This window comes from Pongo abelii, chromosome 21, assembly GCF_028885655.2.
Source record: "Pongo abelii isolate AG06213 chromosome 21, NHGRI_mPonAbe1-v2.0_pri, whole genome shotgun sequence".
NCBI lineage: Eukaryota > Metazoa > Chordata > Mammalia > Primates > Hominidae > Pongo > Pongo abelii.
In genome coordinates this window covers 36,437,135-36,454,077 of record NC_072006.2, presented here as the reverse complement: position 1 = coordinate 36,454,077, position 16,943 = coordinate 36,437,135, and the positions used below count along the sequence as shown (strand labels likewise).

At 44.7% G+C, this 16,943-nt stretch overlaps 1 protein-coding gene across 2 annotated transcripts in view; it reads right to left on the bottom strand.

Moving 5' to 3' along the window:
* The window catches only part of KIF3B (kinesin family member 3B), a 56,481-nt gene extending 45,723 nt beyond the window's left edge, over positions 1–10,758 (bottom strand). Inside the window, exon 1 of one of the 2 annotated variants that reach the window (XM_024238929.3) lies at positions 10,610–10,758. The gene's annotated coding sequence lies outside the window, so the exon portion shown is untranslated. The remainder of the gene's footprint in view (positions 1–10,609) is intronic. The other variant, XM_054542108.2, reaches the window with a different exon arrangement.
* Between the last annotated feature and the right edge of the window lie 6,185 nt (positions 10,759–16,943).

Below are 16,943 nucleotides of genomic sequence, written 5' to 3'. Positions count from 1 at the left end.
CTGGGCTTGAACTTGCCTCAGCTTCCCGAGTAGTTGGGAGTACAGGTGCAAGCCACTGCACCCAGGTAAATTTTTATATGTTTTGTATAGATGGGGTCTCACTATGTTGCCCAGGCTGGTCTCAAACTTCTGGCCTCAAGCAATCTTCCCACTTAGGCCTCCCAAAGCGCTGGGATTACAGGAATGAGCCACCACAACCAGCTAAAGCTGTTTTTTAAAGATACTTTTAGGCCAGGCGCAGTGGCTCACGCCTGTAATCCCAGCACTGTGGGAGGCCAAGATGGGCAGATCTCAAGGTCAGGGGTTCAAGACCAGCCTGACCAACATGGTGAAACCCTGTCTCTACTAAAAATACCACAATTAGCTGGGTGTGGTGGTGTGCACCTGTAATACCAGGTACTCAGGAGGTTGAGGCATGAGAATCACTTGAAACCAGGAGGCGGAGGTTGCAGTGAGCTGAGATTGCACCACTGCACTCTAGCCTACGCGACAGAGTGAGACTCCATCTCAAAAAAAAAAAAAAAGATACTTTTAGAGGATCCTAAGAAGGGAAATGTACAGTTCTCTGTTAGAATATTTTAAAGTTCAAACTTTTCACAAACCACTTATTTAGAATTGTTCTCTTATGAGGCTGAGAGAGGAGATATTCTGTATAACGCATTATATGTGATTATAAAAAGGTGGAAACAACTTCAACGCTCAATGCCAGGGAAAGTGTACTAATGTATAGTAATAACTACTAAACACAAAAACATAGCAAGGCGTAGTGGCTCACACTTGTAGTCTCAGCACTTTAGGAGGCTGAGGCAGGAGCATCGCTTGAGGCCAGGAGTTTGAGACCAGCCTGAGCAACATAGTGAGATCCTGCCTCTATGAAAAATTTAAAAATTAGCCACGAGTGGTGGCACGCACCTGTGGCCCTGGCTGCTTAGGAAGCTGAGGTGGAAGGACCACTTGAGCCCAGGAGTTGGAGGTTATGGTGAGCTATGATCATTCCACAGCATTCCAGCCTGGGCAACAGAGCAACACCCTATCTTAAAAATAAATAAATAACAAAAAAAATAGATTGCCCTGGTGGCTCACACTTGTAATCTGAGCACTTTGGGAGGCCAAGGCAGGAGGATCGCTTGAGCCTAGGAGTTTGAGACCAGCCTGAGCAACATAGTGAGACCCTGTATCTACAAAAACAAAATAAAATAAAAATTGAAATAAGTACAAAAATATGGAAAAATGGTTATGAAATAATGTTAAGTGAACATTTCCAAATAGAAAATGGGAAATACACTTTGAATACAACTTTCTAAAAATATATCTGCAAGTAGTCAAGTAAGCTAAAACCTGAGTTAGGATACCATCACCATGGGTAAATTCCCCAACCAAATTGTAATTCTGTCTGTCTTTTCAGCTTTAGGTTAACACTGCCATGTTAAAAACATTATTTAAGGGGGGTTGCCTTTGTAATTTAAAATTTTTAACATTAAAAGACCTAGTTTAAAGAAATCATCAGCAGTGCAGACAAAGGTTTACACAAAATAATCATCATTAAGATGTTCTCTGAAGCATTACTCATAACATTTAAACATTGAAAATAGCCTAAATAACAACAATGGAGGAAACAGGTGAGAACTGCAAGCCCATGAGATAAAATGTATTTAGGAATACATTTGTATTTGGACAGTAAAATGTTAACAGTAGTTATTTCTCGGTGGTGGATCTTAAAGTCAGCCTTATTTAATCTGTTCAGTATTTTCCTCATTTTTTTCCTCAATGGAAATTTATTATTTTTATAATAGGAAAAAATTATATTTTTTTAAAAGGCTGACAATTGAAGAATAAGGAAAAACATTACATATATTTCTTAGGCTAGAGTCTAACTTATTATTGCAGATCTTGCAAAACCAGTAACTACTTCCACCAAGGACTATCTTCTTGTGGTTATCTTTAGGTAACTTGAACTGATATTTTATCTTACCTAGATGGAATCTTTTATGATTTGCCAGCTAGATTTTTTGCTTATGTTCTGAAATGTGTTACAAAGTAATGATTACTGTAGTCTGCTAAGCTGCTAGAGATTGTGCTATGAGCTTTTAGTTTCTGTTTAATTTATGTCACACACAAAAGGCCAAGCAAGCCCTTCCTGAAAGCACTGCTGAAGGTGATATGAAGGACTCCAGAGTGGTTAAGTCCCAAGCTCCCAATAATCTATGGCAATTTCTATTTCACTTGAACCCATTTCCATTTATAGACTATATTCAAGCATGACAAAATGCAAGTGCTGCAAATGTCTAGCCAAAAACTTTAAAAATAAAAGCCACACCCACCATGATTATCACTGGTTCCCTCTCTAATGCAAATTATGAGTTAAATAAATCAGCATGCTAAAGATAGATCTTCCTGTGTGAAGAGCTCAATGTCCGCAATCAGTGTGACAAAGTGAGAAGACACAATGTGTCACCATGATTAACTGAACCTTAAACATGAACATCCCAAGCTGCTGTGCAGATGTGTGCTGCTGATAAGATGAGCTGATTGTAATGCTCTCTGACTGCCAAGAAATACGCTCTAAAAGCCACACCCAAAAGGTCTGGGAGAAAGCCCAGTATGAAGTCACCAAGAAAGAACAAAATACCACCCAACTCAAGGTTCAGTCTCGTGGGCAGGGCTGGAAGGGCTTTGTGAAGAACTGTCCTATATCTTTATTTTACATATATATATATATATGCGCAAGAGAGAGGCCTAGAGAGGTTGAGTCACTTGCTCCAAGTCACACAGCAAGTAGCAGAATTGATAGAATCCTGCCTTTACCCAGTTCCCACCATCCTTTCAGGTCAAAATTTCCTATAACGGCATAGTCCTTGACCAATAAATCTTTCTGAGAGTCTAGAAAGATAGGAGGTGTTGAAAGGAAAATAATGAGCCCACAGGGCAGAGAGAGAAAATTGAGGCAGAGTGAGATGGAATCTTTTAACAATTAGTTAGTGGGTGTTATATGGGACTTTATCCACTATCTTCTCACCCACTGTAGATATTTATCACCAGAATCAAGAAACAGCTTAGAGCTAAATGACTCAGAATACAAGCTCACAGTTCCTACCTGCTTCAGCTGTTCTGACCCTGAAGTTAGATCACTAAGAAGTGTGAGAGGTAGCTTATCTTACCAAATGAGATATCTGTTTGCGGCCTCATTGGTCAAGTAACTGACACCCATCTAGCTCAGAAGTTTTTCCCTTGATTTTCTCATTCTTTGAAGTCACTATTTTTTTTTTTTTTTTTTTTTTGGTCATCATTTAAAATTAGTTATGCAGGTATGGAAGAGAAAGGCCTTTGACAAGACAGCTAAGATGTGGTCACTGCCCACCTGAAAAACAGATGAACACGCGAATGGTAGAAAGAGCAATAGACTTGGAGTCAGCAGATGTGGGGAAGTTACTGAACTTTTCTGAGCCTCTACTTTCCTCTTCTGGAAATCTGTGTTACAGGATTGCTGTGAGGTCTAAATCTAAATGAAACAACACGTGTAAAGTGCTTACAATAGTGCTTGGCTAATGTGTCTTAGCTACGACTATTACTTTCATTGTCATTATCATTGGTAAGTCTTAGTTTTGCTACTGATTACCTAGGTGAGAGCATCTCAAACTTTAACGTGCACAGGAAACATCCGGGATCTTGGTAAAAGGAAGGCTCTGATTTATTAGATCTAGGCCTTGTTATTGTTGTTGTTTTCTTCTTCTTCTGTTTTTAAAAATACAAATGAGGTCTCACTGTTTTGCCCAGGTTGTCTCAGACTCCTGGCCTCCAGTGATCCTCCTGCCTTGGCTGCCCAAAGTGCTGGGATTACAAGCGTGAGCCACTGCACCCAGCCTAGATTCTGCATTTCTCACAAGGTCCTGGGGACATGGTACGTCTGTCACAGAGAACACACTTTGAGCAGCAAGGATCTCCCTAACTCAGCACCTAGAAAATGCTTAATATTACTGACAAAAACAAGTGACCTCTCCACACCACAATGTCTTCATCTGTAAACCGGGGATAATATGCAGTCCAGATGATCTCAACTGACTGACAATTAGTAAACGAGAATGCACAGGAAAGAGCGTTCTAAACTGCAAAGTTATACAAAGAGCACTGGTGGCCAGGTGCAGTGGCTCATGCCTGTAATCCCAGCATTTCGGGAGGCCAAGGCAGGAAGATTGCTTGAAGCCAGGAGTTTGAGACTAGCCTGTAACATAGCAAGACCCCATCTCTACAAAAAAAAAAAAAAATTTTTTTTTTTTTAATTATCTGGGTGTAGTGGCATGCACCTATATGCCACTTGGATGGCTACTTGGATGGCTGAGGTGGGAGGATCGCTTGAGCCCAGGAGTTGGAGGTTACAATGAGCTATGACTGCACCACTGCACTCCAGCCTGGGCAACAGAGTGAGACCAAGTTTTCTAAAAAAATTAGTGGCTCATGCCTGTAATCCCAACACTTTGAGAGGCCAAGGTGAGTGGATCGCTTGTGGCCAAGACGCCTGGACAATATAGTAAGACCCGTCTCTACAAATTTCTTTTTTTTGAGATGGAGTCTCACTCTATCACCCAGGCTGGAGTGAAGTGGTACAATCTCAGGTCACTGCAACCTCCGCTTCCTAGGTTCAAGCGATTCTCCCACCTCAGCCTCCGAAGTAGCTGGGACTACAAGCATGCACCACCACACCTGACTAATTTTTGTATTTTTAGTAGAGATGGGGTTTCCCCATGTTGGCCAGGCTGGTCTCAAACTCCCGATCTCAGGTGATCCACGTGCCTCAGCCTCCCAAAGTGCTGAGATTACAGGTGTGAGTCACCATGCCTAGCCATCTACAGAATTTTTTTTTTTTTTTTGCGACGGAGTCTCGCTCTGTCGCCCAGGCTGGAGTGCAGTGGTGCGATCTCAGCTCACCGCAACCACCACCTCCCGAGTTCAAGCGATTCTCTTGCCTCAGCCTCCTGAGTGGCTGGGATTACAGGTGCGCACCACCACGCCCAGCTAATTTTGTATTTTTAGTGGAGAAGGGGTTTCACCATGTTGGTCAGGCTGGTCTCAAACTCCTGACCTCGTGATCTGCCCGCCTCAGCCTCCCAAAGTGCTGGGATTACAGGCATGAGCCATCACACCCGGCCCAAAAACATTTTTTTTTTAATTAGCCAGGCATGACAGTACATGCCTGCAGTCCCAGCCACTCAGGAGACTGAGGTAGAAGGATCACTTGAGCCTAGGAGTTCAAGCCTGTGGGGGAGCCATGATCACACCACTGCATTTCAACCTGGGTGACAGAGGGAGTCCCTGTCTCCAAAATGAATAAATTTATTAAATTTAATTAAATAAACAAGTGGCAGTGATAAGACTATTAGTCTTACTATTCACAATGTTGAATGTACAACTCTGTAATGCCCAGATTTACAAGTACAGTTACTGGAATACATAACAATGAAGCTCGAATTCCCTTGCTTAGAAGAGATTCAAGAATCCTCTAGGAATTCTGGTAGAGTACAATAGGTTTTCCAGGGATTCTCAAGTCAAAAGCTCTGAAACTTTAGAACTGTCATTTGGTGACCAGGAAAGAACCACTTTGGCAGGGAGAATGTGGCCATTTGGGGCACCAAGTAAACTTCACTAGTGATTCCGCTCCCTCTTCCAGAGCTGGCCAGGCTCCCTCAGCCAAGATCCCGAGTCAGCACTGCAATGCCAAAAGCAAAAGACAGAAAGACAGATGGGTACTGCCCTGGCAAAGCCCACACCTGCCGCTCCACAGGCTGGCAAAGAGCCAGACTGTAGAAAGCAGGACTTTATTTATTTATTTATTTTGGTTCACAGTAGGAACTTCAAGCTTCAATCAGTTGCACCTGGCTAGCTTCTGCCTGCATAATCTGGGATTTCCTCCCCACAGACTATAAAGTAGGATGCTTATACCTTGTGCCTCCCCTCTACAGGGTTCAAAATAAACTATGAATAATTCTTCCTCATAGGGCCCCTTACCAAAAAGTCCTTTCATCATTTCAGAGGCAGATGGCATCTCTAACATCTACTTAATTGCTCAGGCCAAAAACCCAGGAGTCATCCTTATTCTCTCACCCTCATCCCGCCATCCTGCTGGTTCTACCTCCGAAACACATCCCCAATCCGTCCTCTTACCATCTCCACTGCCACCAACCTAGAAAGCCACTATCTTCTCTCACCTAACCTCCTAACTAGCCTCCTGGCTGCCACTCCTATGCCCTCTAAAATTCACTGCTGCAAACAGGCCAGAGTGATTTTTTTAAAAAACAAAAATAGATCATGCCACGTCCCTTCTCCAGAACCTCCAATGATTTCCACAGCTTTTAGAATAAAATCCCAACTCCTTACTCTAGCAGACAAGGTCCTGTATGATCTGAGTGCTCCCTACCACTTCCATCTCCTACATCCACCTACCTCCCCACTCTGCCTTCGACTCACCTGTCCCAGCCATTGTAAACCTTCTTGCAGTTTCTGGAACTTACCAAGCTTGTTGCCACCTCACAGCCTTTACCCTTGCTCTTCCTTCTGACATGTCTTCAGATGGCTGGCCCCTCCCTGGGAGCAAATCTCAGCAAAAATGTCACCACCCTAGCAAGGCCTTTTCTTTTTCTTTGTTTTGTTTTGTTTTGTTTTGTTTTTGAGACAGAGTCTCGCTCTGTTGCCCAGGCTGGAGTGCAATGGCGCAACCTCGGCTCACTGCAGCGTCTGCTTCCCAGGTTCAAGCAATTCTTGTGCCTCAGCCTCCTGAATAGCTGGGACTACAGGCATGTGCCACCACACCCAGCTAAGTTTTGTATTTTTAGTAGAGATGGGATTTCACCCCAGCACTTATTCCTTATCCAAATTCCCTTGTTCATTTATTGCTGTATTTTTCTGTTTGCTGCCAGTAGAATATAAGCTGCATGACAGCAAGGGACTCTGTACCTTTCTACCATGATATCTCCAGGCTAAAACAGAATTGACACATTCTAGGTGCTCAGGAAATACTGAATAAATACAATCCGAGGAGGATAGTGGTAAGTACACTGAATTTGAAGACAGAAGACTGGATTTCAACATGAAATGGGCCACTCAATAGCATCATGGCTTCTTGGCTTCCCTTCAGATTCCTCGACTATAAAACAGAGATCCTAATCTGCACCTTACCTTCCTTGAAGGGACACAGATAACATTAAATGAGTAAAAGCATGTGTAAGCAAGTGTAAGCATTTTTGTAAGCCATTAGGCACCATATTGTTATTGTCATGTATTGTTACTCTCTGTTACATAAGAGGCGGGTCTTTCTCAGGGACTTGCGAATTAATGGATGAAAAGGCTTAGGAAGCAATCTGAGGTTTCTAATCCAGGCACCTAACAGAAGTCTAGGGACACAACAAAACAGATTAGAATCAGTGGCTTTACTCTGCAGCCAGGGCAAACATAAGATATGAATTCATTTAAAGATGTCAAATGCAGTAATTTGCAAATTAAGCTCTGAGTTCCTTGAAAGATATGGAGATGGGATGGATCTCCACATCCTCCATGTGCCTAGCATAAGGGGATTTAGCAAATATTTACTGAATTGGGTGTTGAGCTACTAAACCTGATGTCCTACCATCAGCTTTCATCTTTCTTTCTTTTTTTTTTTTTTTTTGCGACGGAGTCTTGCTCTGTCGTCCAGGCTGGAGTGCAGTGGCACAATCTTGGCTCACTGCAAGCTCCACCTCCCCGGTTCATGCCATTCTCCTGCCTCAGCCTCCCGAGTAGCTGGGACTACAGGCGCCCGCCACCATGCCCGGCTAATTTTTTTTTTTTTTTTTTTTTAGTAGAGACGGGGTTTCACCGTGCTAGCCAGGATGGTCTCGATCTCCTGACCTCGTGATCCGCCCATCTTGGCCTCCCAAAGCTGGGATTACAGGCGTGAGCCACCATGCCTGGACAGCTTTACCTTTCTTTGCAACCCATTGTGGCACAAGATTACAGGTTCCTGGGGCAACTGTATAAAAATATCGACATTTATATAATGCCATGACGGCTACTGTTTCATGCTTGCAATGACATTATGGTTGACGGACCTGGTATTATCACATACTTTAATTTATTCTTTCACCAACCATACATGGAAAATACAGTACAACCATGTTAAACCCAAATAACGATAGCTAATGTTTACCAAATATGCTGGGCACTTCACATATATTAAGTTCAAATAAATCCTCAGAACAGCCATACATGATAATAAGGCCACAGGTAATAAGGCCTATTACTATCCCCATTCTACAGATGAGGAAACTACACCACCAAGGGGTTCAAAATGAACTACGAATAATTCTTCCTCACAGGGCCCCTTACCAAAAAGTCCTCTCATCATTTCAGAGGTACTGAGCATCATTTCAGAGGTAAAGTAGCACCTCTTTGCTCAGTAGCACACAGCTTGGAAGTGGCAGAGCCAAGATTTTAGCCCAGGTAGTCTGATTGCAAGCTTTTAACCACAACCGCGTAACAGCACTGAAAGGGCCTTCAGTATAATCTAGCCTAGTCCCCTCATTTTAACGAGGAGGGAATGAGGGACAGAGAAGCCCTCTTTTAAAGATTCCAGCTCTCAGGCTGGGCACAGTGGCTCATACCTGTAATCCCAGTACTTTGTGAGGCCAAGGCAGGCGATCACCTGAGGTCGGGAGTTTGAGACCAGCCTGACCAATATGGAGAAACCCCATCTCCACTAAAAATACAAAATTAGCCAGGCGTGGTGGCACATGCCTGTAATCCCAGCTACTTGGGAGGCTGAGGCAGCAGAACTGCTTGAACCAGGGAGGTGGAGGTTGCGGTGAGCTGAGATGGCACCATTGCACTCCAGCCTGGGCAACAACAGCAAAACTCCGTCTCGGAAAAAAAAAAAAAAAAAAAAAAAGATTCCAACTATTTTCTGAGATCCTTACTCTGGGTGGTATCTATTTAAATAAAGCTTTACCTGAGATCTTGTTTCCTTGCCTTTTAACTTCTAGCCAGTTAAAAGTAACAAAAGAATACCCCTGTGGCCTTATAACAGCAACTGTTGCAAAATCAGAGGCAACAGTGAATGGGGGATAAAACACAGGATTTACCTAGAAACACGTCCACTTCCATTACTTAATAGATACAAGATTCTTAGGCAATGGCTGGGTGTGGTGGCTCACGCATGTAATCCCAGCACTTCGGGAGGCTGAGGCAGGCATATCACTTGAGGCCAGGAGTTCGAGACCAGCCTGGCCAACATGGCGAAACCTTGTCTCTACTGAAACTACAAAAATTAGTGGACGAGGTGGTGAACATCTGTAGTCCCAGCTACTCGGGAAGCTGAGGCAGGAGAATCGCTTGAACACAGGAGGCGGAAGTTGCAGTGAGCTGAGATCGCGCCACTGCACTCCAGCCTGGGCAACAGACTGAGACTCTGTCTCAAAAAAAAAAAAAGGATTCTTAAGCAGGTCCTTCCCTTCACTTTTCTGAACCTCAGTTTCCTCATCCGCAAAATGAGGATGACAGCACCAGGCACCTGGCAAAGTCTACGTAAAGATTAAATGAAATAATATGCCTGGTAAAGTGCTTCTTAATCATATGCTTGTAAATAGTTATTACTGCTTTAAGCACTTCCCAAAGGACACAAAGATGTCTTTTTTCTTCTGGAAGGGTCAACGAAGCCCAAGTAGAAAATGAGACCATGACCCCAGCTATCTACAAGGGGTTGACCTCAAAGAGTTTCCCAGGACTACTTGTAGAAGTACCTCCCTTGCTCTGAGCAGAATGGAGAAGTAAAACTGGGGTTGGGGGTTGGCACTGCAGTAGGACTACCCATATGAGCTGGCACTCTACACACCTACACCTTACCTGTCCCAAAGTCATCTCCTCCTGGAAGTCTTGCCCTCCTACCCTAGACACCTCATAATAGCTGGTTGAGCACTTACTATGTGCCAAGCTACTTGACATACCCAGTCTCATTTATTTCCACAGTAGTCTATTATCTCATTTCACAGATAAGGAAAAGAAGACTCAGAGAAATTAACTTGCCCAGGGCCACACAGTTACTAAGTGGAAATGCCACGTCTCTAACTCACTCAGACTTCAAACTGACCTCTTGGTATCCTATGCTAGGGTGCCCTAAGAATTCTCCTTCTCCCCATTTAGGGCACTTTTCACATACACTTCTCATTACCTTAACCACTCTGAGCAGCAAGTGTTAGGACCCCATTGAATAAACAGGTCAACTAAGGCCAGAGAGGGGAAAAGACTTGCCCAAGGTCACACAGCAAGCCCGGGACAGCACCGAGGTTCGGACCCCAGGCTCTCGCTTCCCCGCCCTCCTCCCAAACTGGGGCCCTAACCACCGCCCCAGGGCCCCCAGGTGGGCTGCGACCCAAGGTGGCCGTGTCTGGGGGTCGGGCCGCGACCCAGCCAGGGGAAGGAGGGGCAAGGCCGTCTGGACTACCAGAGGATGCCCGGCAGGCAGGGCAGAGGATGCTCCGGCTCGCGGGACAGCAAAGCCAGGCGGAGGCGCGGGCGCACGTCGCAGGGAAAATCCCAGGCAGCCACAGGATCAGCCCTGCTCGGTGGGCGCCCGGCCCCTCCGACTCACCTGCGGCCCGAGCCGAAAGCGGGCGGCGGCGGCGGCGGCGGCGGCGGCGGCGGCGGGGGCGGCGAACCCCTGGCTCAGCCATTCCCCGCTGCCCCGGATGGGGAGAGACAGTGGCCGCTCACTTCCTTAGCAACCTGGCTCGGCGACCCACTTCCTTAGCAACCGGTGTCAATTTCAATAACTTTATTGGGACACGAGCAGCGGACAAGGAAAGCCGGCTGGCGGGGTCCGGGCGGGGTTTAGCTTGGTGCTGGCGCTTAGCGGGGACCCAACACACCTCGGTCTCCTCACCCACCTAAGCGGGGAGAGTGGCGCACAACGTGGCCTGACTCCATCCTCTGGTATCTCGTGCCTCAGTTTCCCATCTGTAAATGGAACACACGCGATTTCAGCCGCCGTTCAACCTTTCCTAAAAGCTTTCACATCCATTATCTGACTGGTGTCTCAAACTGCTACTGAGATAACTCCCATTTAGGGTGCCCCCAGTGACTCAATACGAACACCTGTAGGCATCCTTGTTGTATCTTTCCTGTCCTTCACCCAATCCAGTCAGTCACAACCGCCCCAGGCAAGGCCAGGCCACGCTCATCTCTAGCCTGCCTGAAATATCTGGTCTGTTTCCATTCTTTTGTCCAGCTCTGTCTGAACAATCCATTTTCCATAAGGTGGCCAGAGTAACTATTTAAAACAGATCATGAGGCCAGGTGCGGTGGCTCCCGCCTGTAATCCCAGCACTTTGGGAGGCTGAGGCAGGTGAATCACCTGAGGTCAGCAGTTTGAGACCAGCCTGGCCAACATGGCGAAACCCCTTCTCTAATAAAAATACAAAAAATTAGCCGGGCGTGGTGGCGCATGCCTGTAGTCCCAGCTACTCGTGAGGCTGAGGCAGGAGAATCGCTTGAACCGGGGAGGCGGAGGTTGCAGTGAGAGAGATGGCACCACTGCACTCCAGCCTGGGCGAAAAGAACGAAACTCTGTCTCAAATATAAAGATTTAAATAAATAAATAAATAAAACAGATCATGCCACTTTCTGGCTAATACTCGATTTAATGGAGTCTCATTGCTCTTAGAACCAAATATGAAGTCCTTATTACTTCCTGCAAAATTCGTTATATCTCTCTTCCAGCCACACTGGCCTAGAAGGGCAGGTTCCAACCCCCGTGGAACTTACACCTGCTGTTCCCCACTAAATAGAAACTGCATAAGAGCAGTCTTTTATTTGTTCGCTCTTGTATCCACCATGCCTGGAACCAAGCTTAGTCAATAGTAGGTGCTCAATAAATATGCGTTGCTCCTTGAATAAATGAGTACCTGAGATGGTCTTCTACATCTGCCCACCCCTAATTTTTGCCTGTTGTGGCAGATATTGCTACTTCCTCTCAAAAACGTTATTTCTTCTTGCTCCTGGACACACAACTAGACAGTATTTCCCAGCCTTCCTTACAGTTCAGACCAAGTTCTGGCCAATTAAATGTGATGTGTGGCATTCTCAGGCCTGACCCATTAAAACTCCCACATAATTTGATTTACACTTTCTCTACAGTGAAGAAGTTTATTTTTAAATAAAATAACAAAGGAAATACCAAAAGAGACTGCACCCAGCCTCTTTTGATATTTCCTGAGGCTAATAACTGCCTCATTTTTTCCCCACTTTCATTAGCTTTCTTTGCAGGTATTGTTAATTTTTTCCTATGTGGTTAATAAATTAGACAAAATAATCAGCAGTGATTTTTCCAGATGTGTAACATAACAATTCGGCTAGGCATGGTGGCTCATGCCTGTAATCCCAGCACCTTGGGAGGCTGAGGCAGGCAGATCACCCTGAGGTCAGGAGTTCAAGACCAGCCTGGCCAACATGGAGAAACCATGTCTCTACTAAAAATAGAAAAATTAGCCAGCAGTGGTGGCAGGCACCTGTAATCTCCACTACTTCAGAGGCTGAGGCAGGAGAATTGCTTGAACCTAGGAGGTGGAGGTTGCAGTGACCCGAAATAACCCTATTGCACTCTATCTTGGGCGACAAGAGCAAAACTCCATCTCACAAAAACAACAACAACTTTAAAAAAAAAAAAAAAAGTTCATGAGTTCTCTTTTGTTTTTTTCTCCTGAAGGCTTCAGCTCTGATCTGGACCAGTGCTCTCTAGGCCTACTGCACAGCTGTCACTGAACTTTCCTACATCCTATGCCTGATTGGGATTCCCTGTGTCCTGGACCTTGTGTCTCAAAATTCTGGATTGTGGATTTACTCTGTCATCTCTGTGCAGCACATCTTTCTGTAGATTCCTGAGAAAGGTTGCAAAGAAGCAAATATATTTAATCCTTGTATGTCTAAATATGCCTTTATACTGTTTTCACACTTAATTAATAGTTTAGCAGGGTATGGAGATCTAGGCTGAAGGCCAGGCGCCATGGCTTATGCCTGTAATCCCAGCACTTTGGGAGGTTGAGGCAGGCAGATCACCTGAGGTCAACAGTTTGAGACCAGCCTGGCCAACATGCTGAAACCTTGTCTCTACTAAAAATACAAAAAAAATTGGCTGGGCGTGGCAGCACATGCCTGTAGTCCCAGGTACTCAGGGAGGCTGAGGCAGGAGAATCGCTTGAACCCAGGAGACAGAGGTTGCAGTAAGCCAAGATTGCACCACTGCACTCCAGCCTGAGCAACAGAGGGAGCCTCCATCTCAAAAAAAAAAAAAAAAAAAGAAATCTAGGCTGAAAATTATTTTCTCTCAGAATCTTTAAAGCATTGCATTATTGTTTCTAGTATCCAGATTTAAGACGTCTAATGCCCTTCTTAATCCTGTTGCTTTATATGTGTCTTGTTCTTTTTTATTTTTAGTCTTTGAAAACTTTTAGGCTATCATCTTTATCCATAATGTTGTATTTGATGATGAGTCCCCTCAGTGAGGCTTTTCCTCACTTGTGTTAGCTGGGCCTTTTCAATCTGGAGACTTATATCCCTCTAATCTAAGAAATTTTCTTGTATTTTTTTTTGATAATTTTCTCCCCTCCTATTTTTCCCCCCCCCGAAACAGTGTTTTGCTATGTTGCACAGGCTGGAATGCAGTGGCATGATCACGGCTCACTGCAGCCTCAAGTGATCCTGCCACCTCAGCCTCCCGAGTAGCTGGGACTACAGGTGCATACCACCACGCCTGAGTAATTTTTCTATTTTTTGTAGAAATGGGGTCTCACTGTGTTGCCCAGCTGGTCTGAAACTCCTGGGCTCAAGCAATCCCCCTGCCTCGGCCTCCCAAAGTATTGGGATTACAGGAATGAGCCACCAGACTTGGCTCTCCCCTCCATTTTTTTCTTTTTCTGGAATTTCTCTTAGTCAGAAGTTATACTTTCCAAACTGAGTTCCTAATTTTCTCTGCTTTTCTCTTATTGTCCCTCTTTTTGGCTCTTTTGTTCTACTCTGTGGGAGATTTCCATCCATATCTTTATTTTTAGTGTCTATCTCTTCTGTGGAAGAATCTCGGCTCACCTTTTAGTCATCAAATCAATATTCCCTGCAGACATTTGGGTCATAACTTCCTCCACCTGTTAAGTCGGTTACTACTTCCCCTTCTGTCTCTGTTTTCTAAAAACTTGCTGAGATCCCTGGGCCACTAATGTCTCCTTTTCATTCCTATTAATGTTCTGGGTTAATACATTTTGTATTCCTTATTGCCATATAGATGGGGTTCAAGGGAGAAAAAAATAAATACACATCATCAATCCACTATGTTTAACTGGATGTCTTTACTGCTATTTAACAACAATGTACTGTATTCTTCAAAACAGCTAGAAGACCTGAAATGTACCCAACACATAGAAATGATAAATACTTGGGTGATAGATAACCTAAATACCCTGACTTTATCATTACACATTCTATGCCTGTAACCACATTGCACATTTACCCCATAAATATGTACAAAAACTGTTTAAAATTTTTTTTAAACAGGTGGGTAAAAGGTATGAACAGATAGTTCAGAGAAAAGGAATAGAAAATATTGCTTTTAAACATAGGAAAAGGAAAGATACTTATGCTTACTCGTATTAAAGAAATGAAAATTAAAACAACTTTTTTTTTTTTTTTTTTTTGAGACAGAATCTTGCTCTGTTGCCCAGGCTGGAGTGCTGTGGCACAATCTCAGCTCACTGCAACCTCTACCTCCTGGGTTTAAGTGATTCTCATGCCTCAGCCTCCTGAGTAGCTGGGATTACAGACATGTGCCACCATACCTGGCTCATTTTTGTATTTTTCAGTAGAGGCAGGGTTTTGCCATGTTGGCCAGGCTGGTCTCGAATTCCTGGCCTCAAGTGATCTGCCTGCCTCAGCCTCCCAAAGTGCTGGGATTACAGGCATGACCCGCTCGCTGCACCTGGCAGAAAAAGGAACTTTGGTAAGGCATTGTTGATGACGGTCTGGTCTTGATTCTGTCCTTAGCAAGCTGAATAAAGCTGTGTATTGGAATGGGATTAGTAGTAGTAGCTGTACAGTGTAGGGTGACTAACTTGTTCTAGTTTGCACAGGTCTGTCCCTGTTTTAGCACCAAAAGCTCCAGGTCCCAAGAAACTCCTTAGTCCAGGCAAACTAGGATGAGTGGTCACCCTAGTATGATGGGGTAACTTCTATATTACCAAGTATGTTTCCACTCCTGGCATTCCCTTTCCATACTGTGTCCTCTTTTCCATCTAACCTGGACTGTGAGGTATTTATTGCTCAGAAAAGAGTTATTTCAGTAGAAAAATAGAGAAAGGACTTTCTGAGCCCCAGAATCTTGGGGAGGAGACTCAGGGAATGAAAGAAGTTTTGAAAAGTCAGAGTAGGGCTTCTAAACCTCTCAATTCTGGAGATTTGCTCAGTTCAATGAAGGGGAGAGATGATGAGGATGCAACCAAAGGAAGGAGGCCAGTGGGGCTGGAAAAAAAGGGTCCTGGAGAGATCACATGGACCAGAGCAGAGATCTTCCTTCCTACCTCCCCAAGAGCAAACTCCAGCCTAGAAATGATCTAACTCCAGCGAGCACCATTGTGTCAGTTTATCATAATAATAGATACCATAATAATAGAAACCAATTCTGATGGTAGCAGAAAAGGAATTTATTAGCAGTGTAGTAGGAAGGCCACAAAATCACCAGGAAGTTTCTAGAAGTGGCCAGGAATAAGGAAGGCGAGGCCACGTGGGACCATGTACTACTGGACCTGTATGGTGAGAACACTGGTTGCCCTGCTTTCACCATGGTCACCTGGCCATGGGCACTGTCTCAAGACCATTCTCACCTTCCCTCTCCATAAGGATTCTCCACAGTCTCGACTTCAGTAACCCAAGCCTTAATTGATCGATCCTTGATCACATGCCCATCTCCTACCTGCAGTAGAAGCTGTAAAGACAAACATCTGACCTTTTGGCTTCTATGGTAGGAAGAAGACTGCCTTCCGTTCACAAAGTAAGGAGTCCCCAGACATAGGGAGGGGGTTCTGTTGCTAAGCGGGGGGAAGAATCCCTTTATAACCAGACATCCCCTTTGCCAAGAAACTCCGTTAGCCCTCCTCCTCAACGTCACTCAGTGAGGACCCTCCTCCCCAGTGGCAGGCATGTTGCCCAGGGACCACCCAGCTGGAATTAAGCCCACTGTGTTATGAAACTTTGCTCAGTCCCCATCTGAGTTATCCTGTGAGGACGCCCCATTTTAGTGGCAAAGATAACCCAAATCCTGTATGACACAGAAAGGCACTAGCTACCTGCTGACTGGGTGGCAGTAGGGGAGTGTGGGAAAGGACATGCTTGCATCTATCACGGATGGGGATGAATGGAGGCCAAGCCAGGAGAAAGGTAAAACATAGCCCAGACACCCATGGATGGTTTTATTATGATCTCATCCAGGAAAAATAACTTCCGATGGACTCTACAAAGCTGACAAGTGGCAGATGGCCTGGCTCCCCATGCAAGGGTAAAATCACGATGTTTTCTTTCTTCTCTCCGTTCGAGAGCAGTGCTGTCCAACAGATCTTTCCACCGTGGTGGACATGTTCTATATCTGTGCTGTCCAATAAGGCAGCCAACAGCCACATGTGGCTATTGAGCACTTGAAATGAGTCTAGTGCTACTGAAAAACTGAATTGTATTTATTTAATTTTAATTAATTTATGCCTAAGCAGCCACATGCAGCTAGTGGTTATCATATTGGACAGTGCATCTCTGAGCTATGAAAATGACAAGCATGGATTGTGGGGTCCAGACAGTCAAAGGTTTGAATCCCAGTTCCATTCCTTATGTGTTAGCTGAGTGACCCAGTGCACATCACTTGACCTCTCTGGGACTCACATTTCTCATATGCAAAG